At 41.1% G+C, this 16,506-nt stretch overlaps 1 pseudogene; it reads left to right on the top strand.

Moving 5' to 3' along the window:
- Positions 1–16,506, top strand: part of LOC149524041 (von Willebrand factor D and EGF domain-containing protein-like) — a 217,769-nt pseudogene that overhangs the window by 33,212 nt on the left and 168,051 nt on the right.

Here is a 16,506-nt window from a genome sequence, read left to right as displayed (position 1 = left end):
GACCCAGTGGCCCCAAAACATGAGTCAGCAAGCCACTGGCAGCCAGCCCTCCACTGTGCCCCAGGAGCAGTCTGCCAGCTCCCAGGAGCCTGCCAGGGCCGGAGAAAGCGGGCACCTTCCTGGTCCAGGGTGGACAACAGGGTGGGCCTTACTTAGGATTAGGGAGGATGCCCCCAATGTCCATGATCTCCGCACTAGATGGAGGAACATGGCCATCTATGGCAGGAAAGCTGCCAGCCTGGCCTCCAAAGGCCACATGTGAACCCAGGAGCAGGTTTGCATGACAATCCAGTTGGTCCAGCGAGACCCCCAACCCTGAGCTCTGAGTTTCCCCTCCCCCTTCTTCCCCTTGCTTCCCCCTTCCAGCTCCCTCCTCCCAGGTTTCTCCCTCCCCCTCCCACCCTCTCTTCTCCCCTCTCCTGCCTCCTTTCCCCAGTCTCACCAGAGTTTCATTCCCTCCCCCCCCCCAGTTTTGTTAAATAAAGAGATTTTGTGTTCATGAAAACACACGTATTTTATTTGACAACAGGAAGCGGGGTTAGGGAGGAATAAGTGGAAGGATGTGAGAGAGGCACAAGCCCCCAATGGGGCAGACCAGGGAGGCTCTTAGGCTCCTCAGGGTAGAAGCTCTCCCGCAGGGCGTCCTGGATACCAACAGCCCCCAATGGACCTCCCTGATGGCAGTCTGCAGAAAGTGCAGTCAGGCTCGCAGCAACGCATCCAAGAGAAGCACCAGAGTGACCAGGGCAGCTCTGGCTCCATGTTGCAGAGTGCTGTGGTGTCCTGAGTGAGGGCAACCAGAGCACACAGAGCAAAATGCTTTGCTGTCCCTCATCGAGGTAGACAAGCAGGCAGGGAAACCTGAGAACTGGCTGTCTGGGGGAGTCCCTTTAAGCACAGGTCTCAGATAGCCTCAGGCAGCAGCTACATACAGTAATTCCTGACCTGGTGTCCTGCTGGTACTGGTTCCGGCCAGCCTTAAAAGCAATTCAGAGTCAACTCAGTGTGGACACACTATTTCGAAATAGCAAAGTGCTATTTCAAAATGAATTTTGTGTGTCGATACATTATTTTGAAATAAGCTATTTCAAAATAACTATTTTGAAATAAGATATTTTGAAATAACACTGTAGAGTAGACATACCTCCTGAAAGAGAGGCAAAGGGCTGGCCATGCCCAGACCCCTTCAAGTCCTGCCTGGAAAGCACGGACCTGCAGATCCTCAGCTCCAAGTCCCTACTGCCTCTATCTCCCAGACCCTGATTTTGTGCTGCTGTCCTCTGCCCTGCATGACCCTGCCCCCTCCTCGCTCATCTGTGCTCCCTCCCCACTTTCCTCCAGACTGTCCGCTGTTCAGATGCAAGTAAAATGCAGAACGCGGATTAGATGATAAAATGAGCCTAGTAGCCGTGGATTGGATCTGCATTTTTTATCTGCACAGGGTTCTACCAATGCTCAAAGGTGCCTAATATTCAAGGTATTCTAACTTTTTGTTTGGCAAAAATATATGGCCATATACAAATGTGGAATGGTATATTAAATATACCAAATTATCCTCTCTATATTTTTGCGTGTGGGATTCTATGTGCCGTACACATAAAAACTTTAGCCAAGTTCTTTGATTATTAAGGTGATCTGGCATAAGTAGTATATCCTATGGTAAGTTCATGCTCTTTAATAAAAAGTTCCTAAATAAACAAATAAGCCACTTTGTTCTGCAACAGGGAAAATATATTTTGGGAAAACGAGACTGTGTTACTGATGCATTTTTCAAGATGCATGTCACCTTACTACAATCCATCTTGGAATCTTTTGACAGATCCACCCCCTCCTTTCCTTTTCAGCCTCCTAGTGAGCAATCTTGACAGCTTTAATTGTGTCTCTCTTCTTGGCAGGGATTGTCAAAGTGGTGTTTTCAAATGGAAGTCACCGTATGAATATTCTTGGATAAAACTGTTGAAGCAAAAAAGTGCAACACAGCTCAGCAAATTTCACCATTGTCTGTGTCAATACTATATCTGCATTGCAGCTGCATTGGACACTCATACTCTGAGGTGTAATGGAATGTTTTGGTTTTTTTTACTTGAGGGAGTGGCAAAGGGGGGAGATATTATCTGATTTCTTTCTTTTTTCCTGTTGCTACTGACTTGTCAGCTCTTGATTTTTTCAGAAGACTCCGTCCAATGTTCCCTCTAATCTTTTCCATCTATGTGCAGATTTTTTCTGTCCATGTGCAGAATAATTTTTATGCACACCAAGGTATGTGCCAATGTGCATCACCAGTAGAAACAAAACCTAGCTTTGAGCACACCTCTAATCAGCTGGGCAGCATTTGAACCTTTCCTGTGTGGACACCTAAGCATACTGCTTACAGAGAATACAGACTGTGTCTGGTAGCAGCAGTGACAGGAATAGTATGAAGCATAACAATTACACTCTGCCATGAAAAAAAAAGATCGTTCTTAAAATTTCATACATTGAATGTGGGCTATTAGGAATGGTAATGTCTTGAGGGACAATAAGCCCCTAGTGATAACAAGGAACTAAATCGTACAACACACTTTTTTCTTATTAAATACAAAGAAGTTGAGGAACCTCTTAGAGAAGCAGGTGATTGTCATTGAAAAGGTGAAAACGTGCTAAGACGAAAAAGACTGTTCAAATAAGGAAGAATAGTAGTTCCCCTCAGCAACCTGAGCTTCTAAGGTAGATGGTCTGTCAGGGAACATCTACACAGCAGGGCAAAAGTTGAATTAAGATACTCAATTTCAGCTATGTCAATTGTGTAGCTGAAATTGAAATAGTCTAATTCAGCGTTTGGTGCTGTCTACACAGCAGGAAGTCGAAGGAAGAATACTCTGTCTTTGACTTCCCCTACTCTTCATGAAATGCGGGTTACAGCAGTCAGAGTAAGAAGTCCTCCAGTTTGACATTATTTAGAAATAAATGCGCATTTTGTTATTTTGAAATGTCAATTATTCCAAATAATGATGCTGTGTAGACATACTCTCGGAAACAAAATCTGAAATAAAAACCAAGGTGCTGGACAGTGCACAGGCCCTGAAAGGGAACTAGAAATACTCCAATTGGATTTAGAGGGAAGAGCAAGGGCACAGCTACACAGCAGAGCTAACGCTGAAATAAGTTATGCAACTTTAGCTACATCAATTATGTAGCTAAAGTTGAAATAGCTTACTTTGTCTTTTGGAGTCTTTCGTCATAGCAGAAAGTCCAAGAAAGAGCATTCTTCCTCCACCTTCCTTTACTCCTCGTGAAATGAGGGTTACAGGAGTTGGAGTAAGAAGTCCTCCAGCTCAACATTATTTTGACATTATGTCAAAAGGACTGCTTTTAGTGTAAACGCAGACTAGGTTATTTTGGAATAATGTGAGTTATTCCGAAATAACACGGTTGTATAGATGTGCCCTAAGTGAAATACGCAGTTCTTCAGGTTCAAGGATCTAGGTGAGATCCATATAGCACATGAAATATTCTTTGCATTCTGAATGCATACAAATGAGTTAGGAAGGAAGGATTCCTAGACCTGCTACAAAATTTGAAGGTAAAATGCATCATACAGCTAGGGGAGGAGCGAGCCATGACATATATGGAGTGGAAGAGGGAAGGAGAGGAGCACCTTATACAAACCTGGGAAGTTAATTGAGGTTGCATGAAAGTCTTCTTATTTGTTCTGAATCGGTTTGCACAGTCTTAGGGCTAGATTTTAAAAAAAAATGGCTTAGCTCCTATTTAGGCCCCTGCCTAAGAACCGATTTCCAGAAATGCTCAGAACCCAGTTGCTATGAACGTGACACTTACGGATGGAATAACACAACATGAAAAGTTCTGAGTTCTTCTGATAATCATATCAAAAGAGCTTACTCACAACACAAAATAAGCTAGCTGAGCCTAGCTCTCCCTGCCAGGTTACTTTAGGCCTTAAAAATGCAGCAACTATAAATATATCCTCTGAACACATTAAAAGGATGTCATAGTTCCTGAGACAACCGTACCTCTGATCCCCTCCTGGAGTCTGTGAGGGAACCCCCTTTAAATCTCAGGCATCTAACCAGAACCTTTCTTGGTGGGGTATCCTTCAACCTTCACCCTCCAGACTGGGGAATTAGGCTGCAGATCCCTGCAAATCAACATAAGAACATAAGGGCCATACTGGATCAGACTAAAGGTCCATCTAGCTCAGCATCCTGCTTTCCGACAGTGGCCAATGCTAGGCGCTCCCAGGAAAGTGAACAGAACAGGCAATCATAAAGTGATTCCACCCCTGTCACCCATCCCCAGCTTCTGACCCATTGAGGTCGGACACCATTCCTACCAGTTCTGGCTAATAGCCATTGATGGACCTATCCTCCATAAATTTATCTAGCTTTTTTGAACTTTGTAATCATCTTGAACTTTACAACATCCTCTGGCAAGGAGTTCCACGGGTTGACTGTGCATTGCATTAATAAGTACTTCCTTTTGTTTGTTTTAAACTGCTATCAATTTCATTTGGTGACCCTTAGGTTTTATGTTATGAATAGGAAACTTTTCCTTATTCACTTTCTCCATACCAGTCATGATATTATATACCTCTATTATATCCCCCCTTAGTATCCTCTTTTCTAAGCAAAAAAGTCCAAGTCTTTTTAATCTCTCTTCATATGGCAGCCTTTCCAAACCCTAATCATATTTGTTGCCCTTTGTTGAACTTTTTCCAATGCTATGATATCTTTTTTTTTTAGATGAAGCAACCACATCTATATGTAATATTCAAGATGTGGGTGTACCATGGATTTTTACGGAAGCAATAAGATATTTTCTAAATTCTCCATCCCTTTTTCAATGATTCCTAAAATTGTCTGGTTTTTTTTACTGCTGCTGCACATTGAGTGGATGTTTTCAGCAGACTATCCACAATGACTCTGAGATCTCGATCGAGTGGTAATAGTTAATTCAGTCCCCATCATTTTGTATATATAGTTGGGGATATGTTTTCAAGTATACATTACTTTGCATTTATTAACCTCACAAGGTCTGACTAATGTAGCACATACAATCCTGTTGTCTCAGGGACAACGAGAGGTTTCACAAATAACCAGCCATCTTTCATATAGCAAAGTACTAGCCATCCAGAAAAAAAACATCACAGGAAAACAATAAGCAGTTCGTACACATTCTAGTGTAGCAAATAGCTACCCATCTTCCACACAGGGACCCGAGTAGGTTTTAAAGAGCTTCCGATCCTTTCTGCAGGGCCAGTCTCTCTGAGCATGTCTAGACTGCATCCCTCTGTTGGCAGAGGGATGCAGATTAGGCAGGTCGACATTGCAAATGAGGCAGGGATTTAAATATCCCGCACCTAATTTGCATTAAAATGGCCATCACATTTTGCTGACTCAGCACTTTGTCGGCAAAAAGTGGCCGTCTGGGGGGGGGAGGGTCTGTCGAGAAAGAAAGCCTTTTTTGACAGATCCTGTAAACTTCCTTGCTAATTAGGCACAGGATATTTAAATCCCTGCCTCATTTGCAGTGTCGACCTTCCTAATCTGCATCCCTCTGCCAACAGAGGGATGCAGTCTAGACATACCCTCTTAGTCATAGTCTTGGTCATGTCTATATTGAAGGTGAATGGTATCTTCCCCCCCATATACCATCTCAAGTCCTATGCACTTTGAGACAACTTGAAACAGTCAACTCAGGATATGGTATTTTCCCAAGGGGGGGGGGGGGGATAAAGCACCAGAAGGACTTGTTTCCTGTATGTTTTTTTCAATAGTGGGGATTTACATTAATTCGCACCACTGCCTTTCCTTTCTGTACAAAACATTTTTTAGCTCACCCACTGAACCAGGAATACAAGCAACAAAATGCCCATAAAGATATATATAACATTTATAGTATAGATAAAATAATATTTGAATAGACCATTTTCCAAAGCATCTGTCACCAAGGGACTTCACAATCTTGAGATTATTTTGAGCTTGGATGTTGGTGTACCTGGACCAACATAAAATATAGCCTCAAAAATATGGCCTAAAAATAGGCTGAGAGCTAATAGATAGGTCTGCAAACAAGGTTTTATTCCTGGCTTTATTCCTGGCCTAAGTGTGACCTTCTACAAGTTGTTTCATCTTATGAATCACCTCCCTCTACTGGGATGATAATATTTACACTGACAATGTGAAAGTGCTTATGTAAGTAATAAGTACTATTAATTGCCATGACTGGGACCTGATGCTCCTTCCTTTTTTAATAAATAGATCCAAAACACTTTAACTCCTCAGGGTTTACAAATATAATCAAAATCCACCCCTAAAAAAATGTCTGTTCAAGAGATAAAAACAACCACCACCTAGATAACTAGTGATTATGCATAACTATGTCTCCCTTTGGCTTTATTTCAAGTAAAAATATTTATGTATTATAGGTCTTTTGCACTGTCACTGCTTTTCTGAAGGATTCTCCCAATCATCAGTCATTGCCTGAAGACAGCGATGGATTTGATGCAGGGATTAATGTAATGTAGATGTCCTTGATTTACTGCAGTTCACCAGGATATCACTGTAGAATATCTGAATATTAACCAGCATGCTCTGGAATGCACTATTCAAAAATAGGACTTGATTATCATAATCAATGTAGCTTCTACAAGCCCACTGTGAAAATGTCTTTATAAATCACACGCCATTCTATAAGCCTATATAAAGCATGTGTGTAGTGCCTAGCTGCTGATACTGTCAGAACATAAAAAGTATGCAAAAGTGCTCCATCCACTGTCTAGCATGTGTCCAGATGTATTCCAGTGGCCATGGAGTGCCAGGATGACATGAGATGGATCTATTCTACCTAGTTTTCAGAAAAGCATTTAATAGAGTTCTATATGGACATTATTAGTTTAATTTGTCTAGAGGGAGATTAATGTGAATCAAAAGGTGGGTAAGGAACTGTTTAAAGGGGAGTCTACATTGGGTCATGATGAAAGGGGAACTATCAGGATGCAGGGAAGTTACTAGTTTAGCTTCTTAGGGGCTGCTCTTGAGTCCAACATTCAGTTGCATTTTCTTTAACGGCCTTGGCACAAAAACAGGGGGGAGGGATAGCTCAGTGGTTTGGTGCTAGAATGTCAGTGCATTTCAAAGTGGCAGTGTTGGTGCTAGAATGTCCCCAGGCTGCATGAGGCATTTCAAAGCAGTAGCAGCACCGTTTTGAAATGCTGCGTGCAACCTGAGGACACCCCCAGCTGGGCCTGGGCTGCAAGCAGCTTTTCAAAGCAGCAGCATCACATGGAGCCCAGGGTCTGGCCTCAGGCTCCAAGCTGTGCTGCCGCTTTGAAGTACCTCTACCTCTTCCTCCCCACTTGCTGCTTCTTTCTGATAGCAAAGGGGGGGGGGGGACTAGTCGACAAACATTTGCCAATCAGATAGTCAACTAGTCCTTCACATCCCTATTGTGAAGTTGTGCTGCCACGCAGCTTAGAGGGAGCACTGGCTGGGACCTGCTTGTTTATTTGTTTCTTCTTTTGCATCGTGGGACCAGACTCACTGGTTTGAACTACAGTAAATGATGGATTCTCTATAACTTGAAATTTTTAAAGTCAAGATTTGATGACTTGATCAATTTATAAGCTCTGGCTGAATTAATTACAGTTGAAGTGCATGAGGTTCTCTGGCCTGTAATGTACAGGAGCTCAGGTTAGATTATTATGATGCTCTCTTCTGACCTTAAAGTCTATGAATTTAAATCAGAATATCACTGCATTCAGAAGTATGAGAAAAGAAATTTAACAAACACGTGGAAAGAAATTAGAAAATCTTGCTTGTGAGTAGACTGACTTAGATTATTTAATTTTGTAAGGTAATTAGACATCACTGTGATGGTTGAAGTATATCATGATAGAGAAGGATTAAGAGTGTCCAGTCTGAATGCTTTTTTGGTCCAGAAGCCACACTTTGTAGTACTACTTATTCTCTAAGATTTACCTATACTAATTACAGAGAATACTATGAGTACCCTGTTATTTAGTTAGCAACAGCAAAATAGGAGCAGTTTTATGAGCAGCCACTGTAAATATGCACAATTCCCACTGAAGTCAACAGGAGCTGATCTAGAGTAACCAAAAGCACAATTTGATTCTCAGGTTATTATAAAATTCACTGGGATCTTAAGCAGTGAAAAGTATTGTCCTGTATAAATGCAAGACATAATTATTGACAGCCAGATTGTCTCTTGGGCTACATGTGAGGACACTAAAGGGAGTTAGCTCCAGCTCACATGTATGTACTACCCAGATTTTGGGTTCAGATGGGCCAGGGCAAGAGTGCTATGTACCAGCTACTCTCCCATCTGAACAGCTGGGCCAGGAGGGGGTGGGAGTGCCTGGAGTCTTGGCTTTGCTTTGGAATGCACAAGCCAGCAGAGTGATGCTGGCATGGAAGAGGAACTAATCTGCTTCCTGTATGAGCCACAGAGAGACTATTTTCCTGCAAGAATAAGAAACAAGGAGGGAACTGTGTTTACCTGCACTGCTCCTGGACAGTGCACCAGCGTGACAGCTCATTTGCAGGGCTTGTGATACTGTCACACTCTAGTCCATGATCAATGACAATAGAACTCGCAGTGGACTGTAATTAGATTTTTCAAGTGATACTGAAAATGAATCCAAAGCTATCTTAGGGCACGGCTACACTCCATAGAAGATCAACACAGCTGTGTTTGATCTTCTGAAGTTCTTAGACCTGTTATATTGAACTCAAAGGGCCCCCACCCCATCAGCACTGGTACTCCTGCTCCTCATGAAGGGGAAGGGCAGCCGATGGGAGCATTTGCTCCTGTTGGCCTCCCACTATGTGGATGGTGCTGAAATATGATGTAAGACACATTGACTCCAGCTATGTAATTTACCTAGCTGGAGTTGACTGTTTTACTTCAACTTTCCTGTGTAGTGTAGACCAGGTCCTATTGTTTTCAGGACTTTTTTAAAGATTCTTTTCAGACCAGAAATAAGAAACAGTTACAGACTGCTGATAAAACAAGAACAAATATTTTTCAAATTCCTGAACTTACCGCAAAAGCTTAAAAAGCAATTTTAACTTTTGCAATTAGAGACAATATTTACTTTATAAACTAATTATCATAATTTCCAACAAGTAGTTTTTGGTTAAAAAGGAAAAAAATCTATCTTTATATTTCAAAAATACCAATGTAGCCTTACCTTACTGTCATCATTATCTATTTTATCCCTGTGCACACCAGAGTCATTACAAATTGCAAAGGATGGCAAAATAACATGTTTTGATTATTTTAGGTACTGTACCTATTATCTGCAAAGGTCAAGATTTTATCTGTAAAACTAGTTTACAATTGAAAAGATTCTGGTAAGAGATTTGTGCATTGCAGTTAATTCACTGTGACTACAGGTAGAACCTCTAAAAACTGGGAGTCTCTGGTCCAGCAACATCTGTGGTCTGGCAGCACCACAAGTATTGCTGGAGTCCCAGTTGGCCAGGTTCAGAGGCATAGCCCAGGCTGGGCTGGTGGCAGGAATTGCATCTCCAGTGACAACAAGGACCGTAGCCCTGGCCAGGGTTGGAGTGCAGCCCCACTGAGGCTGGTGAGGTGGGGAGCACTGCCCCCCCTCCTCATCCCTGTGGCTGGCATGGTGGGAAACACATCTTTGGTCAGTGCTTACATGGTTGGGAGGATGCACAGCCCCAATTAGGGCTGGCAGTGGGGAGCGCAACCCTATACAGGGATGGAGGCAGCAGAGCTGGCAACCAGAGGCACAGTCCTGGCCAGGACTGGCTGTGGAGAGTGCAGCCCCCACCCAGGGCTGGAATCAGCAGAGCCAGTCCCTTGTCCAGCGCTGGCATGGCGCGGGACACAGCCGTGGTCAGGGATGACATGGGGGGGGGGGGGCGAAGGCAACAGTAGGGATCACAGCTTCAGCCGGGAGCAGAACCTACAGTGAGGCAAGGGAACTTTGACTGCCCCTTTTCTAGCAAACTCTGTAGTTTGGGACCACTCAGGTCCCAAGGGTGCTGGACAAGGGAAGTTCAACCTGTACTTCCTTTTTGTGGCCTATAGGATACAATGAATTTAAAAGGGAAACTTTAATATTTAGATAATGTTGGAAGGTTGAAAAAACTAAATAGCATGTTAGCTTGTAAAACAAAGTAGATTAGAAAAGTCACTCACTGTTTGTTGCTAATACATTAAGTAATTTCAATAACTATATTGAAAATAAGGATAGATAAAAGGGTTTTTAATATTTAGGATTATAAAATAGCATTACAAGGTTCTGTATCATGAATGGCTCTTACCCAAAATGACACAAAAAACAATTTAATCACTTATTGATGGTCACTCAAAGTCATCAATGCATTATTCAAGAGCTGGCTCTATAATAAATAATTTCTTGAATGGATTTTGCAACTTTTTCTGGATAAATTGTGCTTTTATTGAAGTTAGTAACATGTTGTTAAGGTCAGTCCCAAAGATTTTATAGCAATAAAGCCTCCGTTCTACGAGACATAAGCACATGTGTAACTTTATACACTTGAGGATTCCAATGGACTTCAGTGTGATTATAAATAAATTATAAACATGTTAAATCTTTGCACCATTAGGTCTTCAAAGACTTTTGAATGGAGAAGAAAATCATGAAAACTTTCCAGACATTTCTTTTGTATCTCATGTAACCTAATTTTCCTAGTTACAGTGCATACCTCAAGAACAACATGGAATGCAGAAATTCTCTTTTTAAAATATCAAGAGTTAGTTCTACATTACATTCCTTTTCTTGAAAATAAAAATCTAAAGGATTTGGGGGGGAGGGGGTTGGGGGGAAGGGTTACATTGTTTGTGATGTAAGGGAAGGCTTGCTAGACTAGAACATGGTAGAGGTAAAATGGTGAACAAACATCTTTTATTGGACCAATCTCTGTTAGCAAGAGACAATCTTTCAAGCTCCACACACTGGGTCTCACTCATACTGGGACCAAAACTACTGCATTTTTTTGTGACTGTAGGGTGGATTGACACTGTTGTGATCAATCCACTAGCAGTTGATTTATTGAGTCTAGTAAAGACCCACTAAATTGACAGCTGATCACTCTTCTATTGACTCTGGTATTCCAGCAGAAAGAGATGAGTAAGGGGAGTCAACAGGAGAGCTTTTTCTGTCAACCCCTGGCAGTGTGGACCCCACAATAAGTAAACTGATGTTGCTTAGATCTGCCTTATACTACAAACAGAACTCAAATTACATAGCTAATGGTACGTCTAGACTACAGGCTTTTGTCGACAGAAGTTTTGTTGACAGATACTGTCGACAAAGCTTCTGTCAACAAAGAGCGTCTAGACTACATCCAGTTCTGTCAACAAAGCAAGCTGCTTTGTTGACATGAGAGTGTAAACACAAAAGATAGTGTAGATGCAATAATGCCTTCTGTCTACAGAACTCTGTCGACAAAAGGCATTATTCCTCGTAGAATGAGGTTTACAGCCGTTGACAAAACTGCTGAGTTCTGTCGACGTTATGTCGACAGAACTCAGCAGCAATGTAAGCCCTGTTGTCTAGACACACCCTTGTAGTGCAGATCTGCCCATACTATTGATGACATGCTAAGCTGTGTGATTGAAAATATTAGCAAATTTTATCTAAAGAAATACCTTGGCATCTTGATCCGCAAATATTTTTTCCAAGGCCAAAGTGGTGTAATTCTATTCACATGCAAAAATTATGGATTTCCATTTTCTTCACTTAACAAAAAATTTTTTCTAGCAAGGGACTAGTTCTGCTGCACTTCAGGATATGTTGTTCCCTTGAAGTCAACAGGAGTTGCTTTGGGAAACAGGATCACAATATCAGGGCATTTTTCCACCTGTAAAATGTTGTATCACATCTTAAAAATTCAAAACAAAACATCGTATGATCTCTGGGATTTTTTTCTTTAAATTCCTAGCAAATGTGGCTTTTACTATGTACCAGTTTTACAATTGATGAATTTTTCTTCAAAAGCACCAAAGCAGGTTAGATAACTTTGAAAATCAGGCCAATGGTGAAGTCATGGGCAGTGAGATGTTAAAACCACAGGGGCTACTCTGCTGAAGATAGCATCTAATACAAACTTGCTTGACAGGGACCTATTCCATTTTCACTGCATGTTTTAACAGTCTCTTAATAGCTGAAGGGAAACTGACCCAGTACAGTTTTCAGAGATAGATTTATTTTCAAGGTGTTAATGAACTTGACAATTTGGTGCTGAGAGGTGAAGAGATAGAGATTCAACTATACCAATTAACTAGTCTTGGAAAGAAGCTGTTACAGAGGTGGCAAGATTCTGTCCCTTTTAATCATCTCATTTGTATAGTTTAAATTAATAACCAATTATTATAATTGACTGGTCCACCCTGAGGTTGGTTTTTCTGTGTGTGTCACTAGGCCCCATATGTTCAACTGAGATGCTAAATGTCTATAAATAGCTTCTGCTTTACATGTGCATATGTATTTTGCAAGAATGTTTATTCATTGCTTCAGTTGCATTTGATTTTTGTTTGAAAGTAAACCAGGGTCTTTGAATACTGTAGGTGTAAATTGACTACACATTGGAAATAAAGGCTAGTTTAGTTTTTATTCATTTCTGCTAAAGGAAATTCAGTGACAAATTCCGTGTATAGTGGAGTCCATTTAACATCAGTGTTGTGATAATTATGTAGATAATAGGTATTAAGAAAGCCAATTAAAAGCATAGAAATATATCTCTATGTTTACATAATAAAATGAATCTGAGTACACAGAGCTGTTATTATGCTGCTTGCTTTATGTGTATAATTATTTTAACAAGGTTATTTTGTTTGATTTTAAACTTTTATTCTGGGTAGTGAGCAAACCTCACAGGACTACAGTAGCAATAGCTATCTTTTATGGAAAAAATGAGGAATCCTGTTGCACCTTGGAGACTAACAGATACATTATAGGGCATAACTTTTCATGAGTAAAACCCACTTAATCAGAAACACTTACTCAAGAACCTATGCCTGCAAAAAACCTGTTTCCACCTCTGCCACATATATATACACAAGTGACATCATCACAGGACCTAACCACATAAACCACATCACAAGGATTCATCCAACTGCACATCTACTAACATGATATTTGACATCATGTGCCAGCAATACCCCTCTGCCAAGTATATTGGCCAAATCAGTCTCTGCCCCCAAAGGATAAATGAATACAAATCAAACATCAAGAAAGGTAACTTCAAACACAGCTTACAAAAAGAAACAACAGAACTGCAATTCATTTGCAAATTCAATACAATCAAATTAGGACTGAATAAAGACTTAAACTGGTTAACATACTACAAAAGCAATTTTCCCTCTCTTGGTAGTCACATCTCCTCATCAGCTGCTGTGAATGAGACATCTCCCTCACTTGATTAGACTCCTTAATATTGGTCCTACTCTTGATAAGTAATTTCTTTCTTTTCTTGTATACACACACACACACACACACACACACACACACACACACCCTGACCTCTGTAATTTCCATTTCAATTCATCTGACGAAGCGGGTTTTACACATGAAAGCTTATGCCCTAATAAATCTGATAGACACGGAGGTGCTACCAGACTTCTCAGAGTCTATGTCTGCAAAAACAGTCATGTCTTCCCCTCTGAGAAGGGAACCCTACTATCCTTTATGGAATGCTGTTGTTTAACTGACTTAAAAAACCTTGAAAATGATCCAGAACTTTGCTAAGTCAACTTTAAAGATTTGATATCCCAGATACTGCTCTATTAAATGCCACGTATTTTAGTTCAGTTTGTTCAGAACCCATCAGTTTAATCTCAGTTACATTGTACAGTGTTTTCTCCCCTATAAGACATGAAACACAGATTATTTAGAAATGTTTGAATATTTTTACACCATCTGAAAAGAAATTAAGAAGTAAATCCATGAATGATGAATATATATATATATATATATATATAACTTTGTTTTCACTATTTTAATCCAATTCCCCTAATTTCTTGTAATTAGGTGTTGGCTTGGACTGTGGAAACAATGTCAGTTCCTGGCCCCCGCCAAAGTCAATGGCAAATCATGCATTGATTTCAATAGGCCCAGGATTTCCCCTTGTGTGTTCAAAGAAATCCCTGGGCTTTCAAGTGCATCACTTTAGGCTACTTACTTCAAATCCAGAGTAAATGGATGTGGTAGCTGGCCCTAGAAACCTGTAAAGTTACACAGCATATACTTCCAGCTGTTCAATTTGATAGGTTCAAAATCATCCCAGATGTTCCATTTTTTTGTTCCTCAGTGGCAGCAACCCTATTTCAGAGCAATTCTTAGTGGATAAGTATCCACATGGAAAAATATATAGATGGTGCTAAGAGGACTCCAGATTTGTGAACTCAAAATGGAGGCTAAGGACTGAAATGGCATAGGGGCACCTACCCTCTCACCCTCAGAGGAGGTCATTTTTGCATAACAGCTAAAGCACAGCAGCAGATCTGCATGAGTAAGCTTACAATGGCATTGTCCCACCAGCCCTGTGAGCAGCCAGATTTATTCTCCAGATCTCCAGCACTTTTCTGTGTTAAGTGCTTATCTAGCCCCATTACCTACTACCCAAGTAGCTCTTAATCTTTGAATGTTTATCCTCACAATGTGCTTGTAAGCGAAGGAACTGCTATTGTAGCCAAGTTATAGATGAAGAACTGAGGAACTTGCCTGAGATCCCACAGCAAATCTGTGGCAGAGCAGGAAGTTGAGCCTAGATCTCTCAGTTCTCAGGCTAGGATGCTAACCATTGTACTATCCTTTCTCTTAGCCATGAAGAGATAATTTTGTAAGTATCTTGGCAAATGCATTGTACTGAAATGCTGCCATATGCCTTGTCATGAGAAATATTCATCTTCATTCCATTGGCTCTTCCCCAGATGGATGAGTGTCACTTAATAAGATAGTTACATCTGTGAATACAAAAATACGTTACTCAATCTGCATAAAACACCGATGGCAAGAAGAAATGCAGTGACCATTTGCATAGTGATAGCAGATCAAGTTAGCCATAACAGTTTTCACACAAAAAACTATGTAGTGAGACTTAACGTGAGTGTCTGAAAGTAGAATATTTATGTCTGAGAGTAAAGAAGGTGGTGAAAACATTTAATATCTTTTCTCAGGCTCAATGTTCCTATATATTTTAGATAACTTACTACTGAGGCACTCAAACATAGCTCATTCAGCATGCCACATAGATCTCCTGAATATGCCCAGTACCAAAGGCAGCAGTGCAAAAGCCTTGATCAGTGTAACAGCTCTACAGATTTTACCCAGAATGGAGACTGTATCAGCTATATGAAATCTGAGCCAGTCAAAAGGGGTGAACTTTGCTGGAGGGCAGTTTTGCCAAGAAGGAAGAAAGAAAAAGGGGCAATAAGTCTTAGTAGTATAAACTTTCTCACTGTAAGCACATTAACCCAGCACAGTGATTTAATATGCCAAAGAAATTAATCTGTGGAGTGTTTTGGCAGGTTTGTTTTGACTACAGCCATGACTATAGCCACCATATTAGTAGAGTCAACAGCTGGATTCTACACATATGAGAGAAAGAGAGAGACAGACAGACAGTGTTGGGAAGGGAGATGGCCACTTTGGGAAAGGAACATCCCTTGGAACAATCAATTCTTTAAGGGGGAAAAGAAAACATCCAAGGAAGAAATTCCAGAAGAGTGCATAACCCACACTTTGCTCTGTCCATCACAATCTAAGTGACGGCAAAGTTTCCCTGCCAGAACACTTCTGTTGGCTATGCTACACTGAACAACAGAATCAATACAGGGGTTAGAGAGGAGCCCAGTTATTTGAGAAGGGGACTGAAAGTCGGGTGTACTATTTTCAATTCTGCCAGTAAGAGTGAAGCTTCTTAACCTCTCTGTAGTTCTGTTTATTCATATGAAAACATATTAATATAATGAGACCTAATTAATGAGCCACCTCTGCACTCCTTAAAGAGTGCCTCTAATGCCTGTGACTGACCAGAATACATGAGGTGTCAAAGTGGTGTCACTAAAAGTCTGTTCACGTGTGTGCAAAAGTACAAACTAGGTTCTCTTCATTTAAGGTGCTCATCTCCATGAAAGAAGCCCATTAATCCATTATTTAAAACTGCTCCTCTTTCTAAAGTTTATATTATACCTGACTCCACATGACTGCATAGAGACAAAGGAAGGAACAAGGACCCACTATCTTTTCCCCATGCTTCACATACAATTTGACTTGCATTTCTGGATGCTTGATCAAGTGCAGGGTTTTGCACCATTTGGGAGCAGATAGACAGAGCAAGCAAAGAGTAGGCTGTCATGGCCAGAGACTGGGGGTAGGCTAGCTGCATGTAGGGGGATGTGGCGGGCCCCTCCTGCCTGCCCTCTTAAGTCCCAGGCTCCCTGGCCCAAGTCGACAATGCAGTTTATAGCTGGCCCTTTAAGCAC

This window comes from Pelodiscus sinensis, chromosome 7, assembly GCF_052426305.1.
Source record: "Pelodiscus sinensis isolate ZL-2025 chromosome 7, ASM5242630v1, whole genome shotgun sequence".
Taxonomy (NCBI): Eukaryota; Metazoa; Chordata; order Testudines; family Trionychidae; genus Pelodiscus; species Pelodiscus sinensis.
The sequence above is the reverse complement of the archived record's forward strand: the minus strand, read 5'-3'. Positions and strand labels throughout refer to the sequence as shown.